This window comes from Mesocricetus auratus, unplaced genomic scaffold (genome assembly GCF_017639785.1).
Source record: "Mesocricetus auratus isolate SY011 unplaced genomic scaffold, BCM_Maur_2.0 Super-Scaffold_100014, whole genome shotgun sequence".
Classification (NCBI taxonomy): Eukaryota; Metazoa; Chordata; class Mammalia; order Rodentia; family Cricetidae; genus Mesocricetus; species Mesocricetus auratus.
The window spans coordinates 40,563,025-40,574,270 of record NW_024429197.1 but is presented as its reverse complement, the minus strand read 5'-3'; the positions used below and the strand labels follow the sequence as shown (position 1 = coordinate 40,574,270).

Below are 11,246 nucleotides of genomic sequence, written 5' to 3'. Positions count from 1 at the left end.
CTTTTGGGGCTCACAGTGGAATCCCCTCACTCTCATTTTCTTGCCAGCTCACTAACTGGAGGCCAGCTCCTTTTTGAGCATTAGTTACAGCAGGACAAATAAAGAGCTTTCTTCCACTAACCTCTAGGTGTGCTGGATGACTTCTCGCTGGGAAGACATATTATTCTGTAACAGTTGATTCACCGAGGACTCAGGTTCAATCCTCAGCACCCACATGGTGATTCGCAACCATCTATAACTCCAGTTCCATAAGATCAATGCCCTCTTTTGAACTGCGTGGTTATCAGTCATGCTCATGGTGCACAGATACATAACAGGCAAACACACATAAAATACAACTAAAAATTAAAAAAAAAGTTTTCCACAAATCAAGCAGTTCCAATGTGAAGGGAGTCTTTGTCGTAGGTTCCTGTAGTGAGAAATCTGCATGTTGCATCACGGAATTTATCCTTTCTCTGTATGTAAAGGGCACCCGAGGGAGATTGTCTATCACTTTTATCACACTCTTTCCCCCTTCACTGTCAAATTCTTGCCACGTGCTCTAAGTTTTTTGATTCCCAAGAAGGGCTTCTGGCACAGAGGGAACTTTTCTTCCCTCTGTGAGCCGCGGGCTATGAGAAATAAGTAGCCACTCCCTCCATGCCATCCTCCTTGCATTCCTATGTTCCCGGCTAATCTGGGAACATAGTATTTGCTTTCCCCATTGTACTTGCTCCCTAGAGGAGGGGGTCACAGCTTACAAACGATGTCAACCTCCGTCTTAAAGAACACAAGTCAACTATCTGTAGGTACGTTAGAAGACACTCCCTAGCAAGACCTGAGAGAGGAAGATGCGGAAAAGCCAGACATGTGCTATGCTGTGCAAAATGATTTGGTGCTGCAGGAACCCAGGATGACAAGGGTAGAGGCAGAAGCAAAGGCTGTCTTGGTATCAAACTCCATTTCATAAACGATGTTCTACACTGTGCTATGTAAATTATATTTGCATACTAGCCACACCCACTTTTTCTTTGCTGTTTGCAAGAAGTAGGCTTTGAACTCCTGGGAGTGACATAAAATAAGGGAGTCCCAGCTGGCAGGCAGGGTAGTCCCTCCAGAACCATAATCAAGAGTCCCTGAACTCAGAGGTCCTGCCCGTTCCTTTATGATCCACCTTTTAGTCCCACAGACCTCCCAGCCCAAATTACCACTAAGTGCTATCCAAGCACAGGCTTTCCTTGAAGGCCCTAATTTTGCCGTGTTGACTGAAGCTGAGCGACTCTATTATTGGAAAAGGAAGCATTTGTGCTTCTAATACAGGAAATCTAAACAATTAGCTCCTGTGGACTCCAGCAGCTGGGGTTAAAGGAAGGCCTGGGACTGGATATCTTTGTTTCATGTGAGGCTATTGAGGAAGTATTTTACAGGCTAGAGTCTGGTCTCTACCAGGTTGTTTGGAGTCAATAGGGTCAGCTGGGAGATCTTAAACACTGATTATTACTTACAGTGGAAAAAGTGTACGCGAGATTGGCTTTCAGAGGGGGCAGAGAACATTCTCTAACATGTATTGTAATTTGGATATTCAAAGGTGGGAAGGACCACTTATGCTGGCCAGAGAGAAACTAGCGTGGGAAGAAAAGAAAATAGAAATAATTATTATGTTCTGTTGCCAGAGGGAATTCACTCCTCAGAGGCAGAGAAGGCGGCATGTGTTAGACACAGGGTGGCTAATACAGGCAGGCAGAAGTAGTTGAAGATCACCAGAAAGACTCATGTCATGGAGGGGAGTGCTAGGGAAGCCTCCGGAGGGATGTAGATAAGCCCAGAGTTAACTGTCATAAACATAAGATTGAGCTTCCTCCATGCTCGGTATCTTCTGATAAACCAATCTGAACAAAGCATTCTGCCAAGTGAGAAAAGCTATGTATTCTGGGGCAATGGTACACATTCAGAAAACTGATCCTTTTTTTTTTCTTTTCATTTTTAAGATTTTATTTTATGAGGCTAGAGAAATGTTTCAGAGGTTGAGAGCACTGGCTACTTTTGTTCCTACCACACACATGGTAGCTCAAAACTGTCTGTGATTCCAGTTCCAGGGTATCTGATATTTTTTGACCTCTACAAACATACATACATGCAAACAAACATTTATATATATGTATATATATGTATGTATCATATGAATAAATAAATCTTTAAAAATATACTTTTGTGCTCACATGCATGAGGATGCACACGCTGTATCTGTAGAGACTACAAGAGGTGTCAGATGTCTGATCTCCTGGACTGGAGTTATGAGGGCGGGGGCTGGGGGCCACCCAACATGGCACCCAACATGGGTGCTAAGAATCCAATTCCAATTCTCTGAAAGAATAGTAAGTGCTCTAACTGCTGAGCCATTTCTCCAGAGCCCTGTTCATTATTTCTAATGAAGAAGGTTACTTACAAGCCTGAGATAAGACTTCCTGATCCTTGTAAATTTCTCAATCTCTGAGCGTCCATGTCCTCATCTATAGAAAGAGGATAACTGTAGCATGAGTGCTAATTATTCTTCATAATAAAAACCCAGAGTCAGATATAGGGGCAAATGCTGAAAGATCAGAGAGACAAAGGAGCAAGCCACAACCATACCTTACTTGCACAACTTCTCAGCCTCAAAGAGCCGAGCTCCTGTCTTCACCCCTGCTTATCATTTCCTGTCTGTCTGTATAGACCTCCAGACCTCTATGGTTAACTAGTGGCTAGCTTCACCTTCTGATCTCCAGGCAAGCTTTATTTTTTTTAGAACACAAAGAAAATATCACCACAGGTGACAATGTCATTCATTTCATGGCCTCACACTTTAAATGTAAAGCGCTTAGAATGTTTTATGCACAGGAGAGGTCTACTGACACTAGGCAGAAAATAGCAGGGAAGTAAGACAGTAAATCAACAACATGTACCTATGACGGAGTAGTGAGTAAAAGACTCTCCACAGCCGTGACGGCTAAGCTGTCACCCAAAGGGGAGTTAGAACCAGTAACGTTATGGAATAATCTTTTTGTACACAGTGAAGATGTGTCACTTGGATTGGTTTAATAAAAAGCTGAATGGCCTATAGCTAAGCAGGATTTCCAGGCACAGAGGACGTTGGGAGAAGAAGGAAGGAGAGGAGGAACAAGGAAGACATGCAGGAGGAGAGGTATCAGCCATGAGCCACGTGATAGAACACAGACTAAAAGATACAGGTTTAGTGAAGTTATGAGAGCTAGGTAGAAACAAGCCTAATCCATCAGCTGAGCTTTCATAATTAATAATAAGTCTCTGTGTGGTTATTTGGGAGCTGGCTGGTGGGACAGAGACTCATTACACAGTCATGACTAGAGAATTTCACAAACAGGAAAGGCTGGATGCATGGACGAGGGGAGGAAGAAGCTTATTTGAAGAATATTGGGGAGGGGGTCAAGAGGTGGGACCTCTTCTCTGTGTGGTAAAACACAGGAAGCAAGAAAAAGTTGTATTAATCATTTGCTGCTCTATTGACCAATCATAACAAACTTAAAACAGCACTCGCCTGTGACCTGGCATATTCGTGTCTAGGTGGGCGTGACTGAGTTCCCTGCTAGGATCACACAAGACTGGAATCAAGAGCTGGGCTTTTATGTGGAGGCTAAGGGAGAACCCAGTTCCAGTGTCATTTGGACCTTGATAGACTTGTTGGTATAAGACTGGAGTGCTCATGACCTCAGTAGTTATCAGTTGGGGCATTTTCCTAAGAAAACTGTTTCTACTCCTTGTCTTGTAGCCTCTTTCAAAGCAGGGAAAGAGAGGGCCAAATCTTTCCTGCCGTTTGAATTCTTCTGACTTCCCCGCCTGCCTCCACTTTTAAGGGCTCAGATAACAGCCCCTTCGCCGTATAACATAGCACAGTCATAGGGAATAACTACAAAGGGTTAGAGATGATGGGGCCCAAAATTCCACCTGCAGGAAATGAAATCTATGTGAGCTTAAGCCAAACCATGTAAAGTGTTATAGGGCCAATAGGGAAATGTTGTTGGTACTCTAGGCAGCCAAGAAAACCTGTGAAATTTTAGTTTATGTCACGATCTGATTTATACTTCCAAAAGAAAATAGAAAGCATGGTTCCATGATGTTTTTCTGTTGCCTTAGTGGCTGCACATGAATCTACTGATACTTCAGTTGTCTGCCACCCCATGGCCCCTCAGCCGGGGCTTCACCGGCTACTCAGGCTGCAGCCTGATGGGGCTTCCAGTCCCACAGCCCTGGCTCTGCTGTGACCCTGCTATATAGGTTTAAATTAAGTCTCACTCAGACGCCAAAGGCTGGGGTGAAAACCTGCAAGCCCAGAGAGACTGAGGAGCAACGAGCTGACCTTGCTTTTTGGCCACATCCCATAACCAACAGAGCTCAGACTCTAGTTTCCTCCCTCTCCTTCCTGTGCATCTTCTCTATGCAAATTGCTGGCTTCTCTATGGCCAGTTAGGTCAGCTAGTCACTGACTTTGCCCCGCCCCCCACTCAAAGTATAATTTTATTGGGTAGTCTCGGGAGTGTCAAACTATCCCACAACAGTTTTGTGTGGAGAATAATGAATTGTGGGTCAGAAGCAGAGACAGAGAGAGTATGGCTACCCAAATGTGAGGTCAAGTGCCTTGGAGGATAACAGCAGCAGAGGGAATAGAAAGAGAGCATGGATTTGGGCTTTCTCTGGGATAAGCCAAGGGTATAGGGACTGTGAGGGGGAAGATGCGATCAGCTTAGGGAATGGTGGTGCTATCAACTGAGATGGGGAAGAAAGGATTGGTGTTCCATGGTCAGCAGAGGGACTGGAAATCTTAAGTTCTGTTTGATCACTTAGTACCAATGTGAAAACACAGCTCTCACCTACCTCCAAGGGGTCAGGAGATAGTAGTCAATTCTGGAGCCAAATATGGGTATCCATGGCCCAGAAACAGATTCAGGTTACCCCAAATCCCATGTTCTAGGATGGTAGCAGCTTCATGAAGTTTCTATAGTAACAGAACAAAGACAACCATGTATCAAGGCACTTTCTTAAAATACATTGGTAACATTAACATTATAATAAAGCAGAGAAGCCTAGCCAGGGCCTCAGATTCTCTGACGACTCCGAGCCAGTGGGTGGGTAGGAACTGGGCTTGGTTAACACATTTCAAGAGTTTTTTAATCTGTTAGTGAAGATGATAGGTCTGACACAGAGGTGGGCAAGTGATGACGATTTAGGGGGCCTAAAAGGTGCCCACTGCAAACTACAACCTCTCCAAGATGCAGCCAGGCTTTGCTGACACAGATTCTTCCCAGGGATTCTCCCTCACAGTAGGCATTCAGACCCCTACTCCCACTTGGTACTAGGTCCACCCCTCCTCCACAGTGCAGCGACCTCACAGATTGTAACCCTTCCTATGTCTCTTCCCCCAGTCTCAATCACAGACAGTTTTGTTTGATGCAGTCTACCAGATCCTACCACATGGCTTCTTTTTTTTTTTCTTCTTTTTTTTGGTTTTTCGAGACAGGGTTTCTCTGTAGCTTTGGAGGCTGTCCTGGAACTCACTTTGTAGACTAGGCTGGCCTCAAACTCACAGAGATCCGCCTGCCTCTGCCTCCCGAGTGCTGGGATTAAAGGCGTGCGCCACCAACGCCCGGCCTACCACATGGCTTCTGGCCACCTCTCTAACTTCATTTCCTTCCGTTTTCCTCCTTATCCTTTTTGTACGTCAGGTGCACCAGCCTTCTCCTAATGCCTACTTTGCAAACTTGCTCCCATGTCTGAGCTTTTACAGTTTTCTGCAAAATCTTTACTTTGGTTATCTGAAGGCCTACACTGTGGCATGTGTACTCATACCTCTGTGAATTAACTAACTAATTAATTAATTAAACGTAAACAAAACTAAGTAGAAGGCACATAAGGAATGATGCTTGAGGCCGTCCTCTGACCTCCGTATGCAAGTGCGCACAGTTCCCCAGTGCTGGGTTTGCACAGTCGTCACTTTAACTCTTTTGTTTTGTTTCGAGACAGGGTTTCTCTGTGCGGCCATGGTTGTTCTGGGATTCACTGTGTGGACCAGGTTGGCCTCCTGGGATTGAAAGTGTGCACCACCACCGCCCGGCTGTCACTTCAACTCTTCATCCCATTGTAATTTTCTTTACAGCGTCTATCTCATATTGTTTTATTTATTGGTTTCCTCTCTGTTTTATTCCCCTACAAGCTTCACTAACAGGGACTTTCAAATGTTTGTCAATATGACATAATATTTGCACATCAGTGTTTTAATTTGCATTTTAGTGAGTATATTAGCTGCTTTTCTGTTACTATGATAAGATGCCTTGACCAAAAAGCAACTTAAGGAAGACGGTTTATTTAAGCTTACAGTTCCATAGGCGTAAGAGTCCGTGATGGCAGAAGAGAAGTATCGTGACAACAAATGTCAGGCAGGGCATCTGGAGCAGGATGCTGAGAGCCCACATTTTTTAGTATAAGCACAGAGCAGAGAGAGCAAACTGGAAGTAAGAGAGGCTTTTTACCCTCAAAGCCTGCCTCCAGAAACGCACTTCCTCCAGCTAGGCTACACCTCCTAAACTTCCCCCAAACAGCACCCTTCTCTGGGGACCAAGTCTTCAAATAGGTGAGCCTACGGGGGGGGGGCATCTCATTCAAATCACCACACTGAGTAAAGTGAAATCCACAGGAAAGATTCCTATAGATGATTAGCACAAATATGGGCTGTCCTCATTTTAATATGTATTACATACTATATGCTTTAGATCAATCTCCCCTTCAATAAAATGATTACTTTCACAGTAAGCTTATCTTTTATTTTTATGTCTATGTTCTTACACAAAGAGTTGGAAAAAATTAAGGATATATAATGAAGTGGCAAATTATAAGTAAGTGTATGAATATTGAGCAAAAGAATACTAATACGGGGGCTAGAGAAACAACTAGGACTCAGGTTCAATTCCCAGCATGCACATGGTGGTGCACAACCATTTGTAATTCCAGTTCCACGGGATCAGACACTCTGCTGGCCTCTGAGACCATCAGGTATACAAATGATGCACAGACATATATGGGCAAACACCCATACACATAAAATAAAGTTTCAAAAGAGAATACTATTATGAAAATCTTTGCAGTAAATACTCTGTTTGATATTTGGGTTTTTTTCCATGAACATCTCAGTATTGTTAGAATATTATTCCATAACTTAGGTTGTGGATACAAAGATGGACACAAATATCCTCTTTTTCTGGTATTCATGCCTTGAGTAAGCCCCTCTCCTTGAATGTAGGTGAAAGGTGTGGCTTGATTTAACCAGTAGCATAAGACAAAGATGATGAGATGCCACACATGACTGTAGAGCATGAAGCTGTAACTTTGACCCTGCCGGTGGCTTTGATGTTCTGATGCAAGTTATCACATGGAAAGACCTTCATGGCAAGGAATTAAAGGTGGTGCCCACTCAACAAGGTCTGCAGCCCACCAGTCTGCAAGAACGTGAATGCTACTGATAGGCACGTGAGTTTGGCCCAAGAGCCCATCCCATCGGAACCTTACATACTATCTGATTGATGCTGCTGAGACCCCAGGAAGCAGAGGACTGTGTGAAGCTACAGCTAGATCACAACTCAGAGAGACTAGACGAGATTGGAATGTTGTAAGTCCAGAGGTTAGTAACCTTATCTTGGGCTAGTTCTAACCCTCCAGAACAGCCATTCCTTGTTCACCCTCTGTATCAGAACTAATATCATGAGACTAATAGACAGAAACCTTTTAGAATCTACTAACTTAGAAGACTGCTAGCTTCCACTAACCCAAAAGCATCTTGGGCCTATAGGAAAGCTTCCTGTATCTCATTGTACCTGCCTCTCTGAGGTACCCTCGACTGTGCTTTAAATGCGCCTCGATTCATGACTTTCTTTATTCTGTAAATCTACAAAACTCCATGAAACTACTTTCACATTGGAACATGAGATTTGGGGCAACCCAAATCTAGGTTCCCAGGCAATGGTCACTGAAAATGGCTCCAGAATAAACCATCTCTTATTCCCTTTAAGATGAGAGCTTTAAGATGGTTTTCGTGTTGCCATTACTAACACAATGAATGTGTAGGAAATGCTACATTTTATTGTTTTCCAGGATTAAATCAACCAAGTCCGTTAAAGTCGATAATTAAATCAACTGTTTTTAGAGGGCCAAATTTCATCTTTCATGAAAGAATTGAGGCTTTTATAACTGAGAAGACCCACGAGGAAGAGGAGCAAGAGCCCTCAATCCATTGCTTCGTTGATGGGATGTCCATTGCCCAAATTACACAGTCTATCAAAAGGAGGCTACTTCAGTGAAGATACATCTACTCCTGCCAGATGTGGCAGCGGGCACCTTCACTCCACAGGGATGGCTCTGCTTAGTGCCAGTCCTCAGGAACTGTCAATCATGCCCGTCAAGATTCCTGTTGCTTCCAAGCCACAATAAGGGGTGTAGATCCCATAGCCAATGGACTTCCTGTATAGTCCTTCATACTCAAATCACCTCGACTCCAAGCTCTTCTCTCTTGCCCTCAGGTGCTCTTGTTTTGTAGGTCAATCTTTCAGGTTCCTAAAAACCTAGATTTAAAAACCAAACTTTCTTTTAAGAAGGTGAAGGTAGTAAGTATACCAGCTAAAGTTCACCTGTAAGCCCTACCTACCCAAGGACAGATAACTTTTTGGAATGCTGGGGGCTGTTGTTCATGTAAAATAATTAGTCACTTGATTTCACTTCAAGAAACAAGGTTTGGTGCCCCAAAGGATGTGCTTGATCATGTGTAGGCAGGAGATATGCAGGCAGGAATTTTGTCAGGATGTATGCTCTGATTGGCTAAGGTGGGCAATACATGGTCTTGTGGGTTTGGCCTTTATAGGCATCTGACTGACCTAATTCAGTGCCATTCTCTGGGAATCCCGGGTATGGACCTAGCCGTATTCATCTTCCTGGCCAGTGTTAAATAAAGCTTGTTGTAATTGGACAGTCATGAATTTGATTGTCCTTGAAATTTACGGGTTTAACAGTAGCTCCAATCCACTGAGAAGAGTGCTGCCTTAGTTATCTTATCCCAAGAAAGGGAGGGAAAAATCAACTTCCATTCTTTTGTGATGACTCCTCGGCAAGCAGAAGTCATTTAATCTGTTGCTAAGGTTACGAGCCACATAACCAGCCAAAGCAAGATGAAAACAGGGGCAGTCCCAAACTTCTGGCTATTGTGAAAGATGCCATTTAGGAGCTGTCTCATCGAGAAAAACAAGACTTCTAGCTCAAAATCCTGCAGGGAATTTTGATTTGCTCATCCTAAATCTAATTTGATTCTAATTTTAAGTCTAGATAGTGGTGAGATCCACGTGCCAGTGAGCTTGGGCCTGTACCAGTTACTATCCAAGTATAAGGGGGAAGAGAGTATCAGACATGAAGACAAGATACAGAGATATGTTAAAATGCAACCAAAATTAGACATTAACACTTTTCTTCTCAGTGTTGGCAACTGAGCTCAGGGTTTTGAGCATGGTGGGAAAGTGTTCTGTCTCCAGGCTACACCTCTCAACCCAATGTAGAAATTCATATTTCACAGCTTATAGAAATAATTAGTATTGTTTACCATTATAATCCTTGTCGTTATGGCTTCTGAGCCTGTCTCTTTTTCTTTTTTCTTTTTCCTTTTAAATGCATTGGACTGTATCCAAATTCCTAAGCCAAATACAAGCTTTTTTTTTCCCCCACAAAGATATGAATTTAATTTTACAGTGGTTCCACCCTCCCCCATTGCCCCCTTTTCCATTTTCTGTAATAATCCTGCATTATTCCTCCCACTCAAAAGCAGAGAAAGACAGCCCAACAACGTGCACCCCCCAACATACTTACAGGAAAGATTAGAAACAATTCAGCCCCAGCCAGGCCAGCACAAAAGCCGGGAAGCTTTTCTTGGCTTTGGGAGTCCTGTGCAAGCTGTGTAGGTGCTTTCCAGCAATTTGGTTTTATTATTTTTGATTCTGCTCTTGCCGCAGAAACCCTAAGTTGTCTGACATTGGTGGTATTCAGTGATTGTTGCCAAGCTTAATTCCAGTTCAGCTGTTTGGAGGGATTGAGTGACCACGGGAGAGGGTTTTATAAAGCTCCTTGTTTGGTGCATTGGCATGTGCTCAGGAAATGTGAGTCAGGCCCCCTTCACCTCTCAGGAAAATAGCTTGATTTATGTCCTCTAAACTGAAGGCAAGCCCACGATATGACACTTGGCCTTATGTTAGTACAATGCCCTCAGACCACACTGCAGGAAGCGGTGTTTGTGAAGGAAGCACACATAGGGGAGAATACTAAGGTAATGTTTGTGAAGTATCAAACCCTGAGACAACTGGCTGAGGTGCCTGTTTAACATATAAAAGCGGACCTGGCCAGGTTCTCCCAGCATCCTTCAGTCCCTACCTGTTACTGGGCCCTCATGGCTGGCATACCCCTCCCCCTCCCCTAAACTTCTCCAACCCTGGGGGCTAGGTTGCCCTTCCTCAGTGCCCTTCCCTTCCCTGCGGAATCTAACCATTTCTGGTTGGGTTTGGTCTTCTTACTCTCTTTTGTGCCTCCTGGATGCTGCACCTGGCTTCCTTTGCTCTCCCCACTCCCCCCATGGCTCAGGGTCATGTCCCCTCTGGACTCTCTCCCAGATGACCCTCTCTCCCTTTAATCTATAAGAAACTTTCTCTTCCACCTTACCTAGCAGTGGTCAGGTCCTCTCCTTTTCATTTCTTTTTGTCATTCAGTTTTAGGCAATGAGCAGATACATTTTTAATATTCCTTATGCATCCATTTAAATAAATCCATGTATTCAGACAGTGTAATATGTCAACCCATAATTTCATGGATGTTATTGCTTAAGACTGGGTTAAATACAAAGTTTAAAAGTCCAAGGAAGACAGGAAGGAAATGGCAATGCAATTGGCAGGCAAACAAAGTGGTAGCTGAGCGATGGTATACAGACTGCTGGTGTTTCAGAAACACTGTCCAATTAGAACACCCTAGGATTTGTCTCCAGCAGACTCGTCTTGTTACTGAGCAGTTCAGTGTTTGTTTGATTTTTGAGACAGGGTTTCTCTGTATTGCTTTGGAGGTTGTCCTGGAACTCGCTCTGTAGACCAGAGCTAGCCTGGAACTCACAGAGATCCGCCTGCCTCTGCCTCCCGAGTCCTGGGATTAAAGGCGTTTGCCACCAATGCCTGACTGCTGTTCAG

At 43.9% G+C, this 11,246-nt stretch overlaps 1 long non-coding RNA gene across 1 annotated transcript; it reads right to left on the bottom strand.

The window, feature by feature from the left end:
• Nucleotides 1-2,224: 2,224 nt before the first annotated feature.
• LOC121144139 lies at nt 2,225-10,100 on the bottom strand. The gene is made up of 3 exons (XR_005881444.1): nt 9,889-10,100; nt 4,867-4,987; nt 2,225-2,489 (listed from the first exon to the last, which is right to left on the bottom strand). It is a non-coding gene; the product is annotated as an uncharacterized LOC121144139 (long non-coding RNA).
• Nucleotides 10,101-11,246: the final 1,146 nt, after the last annotated feature.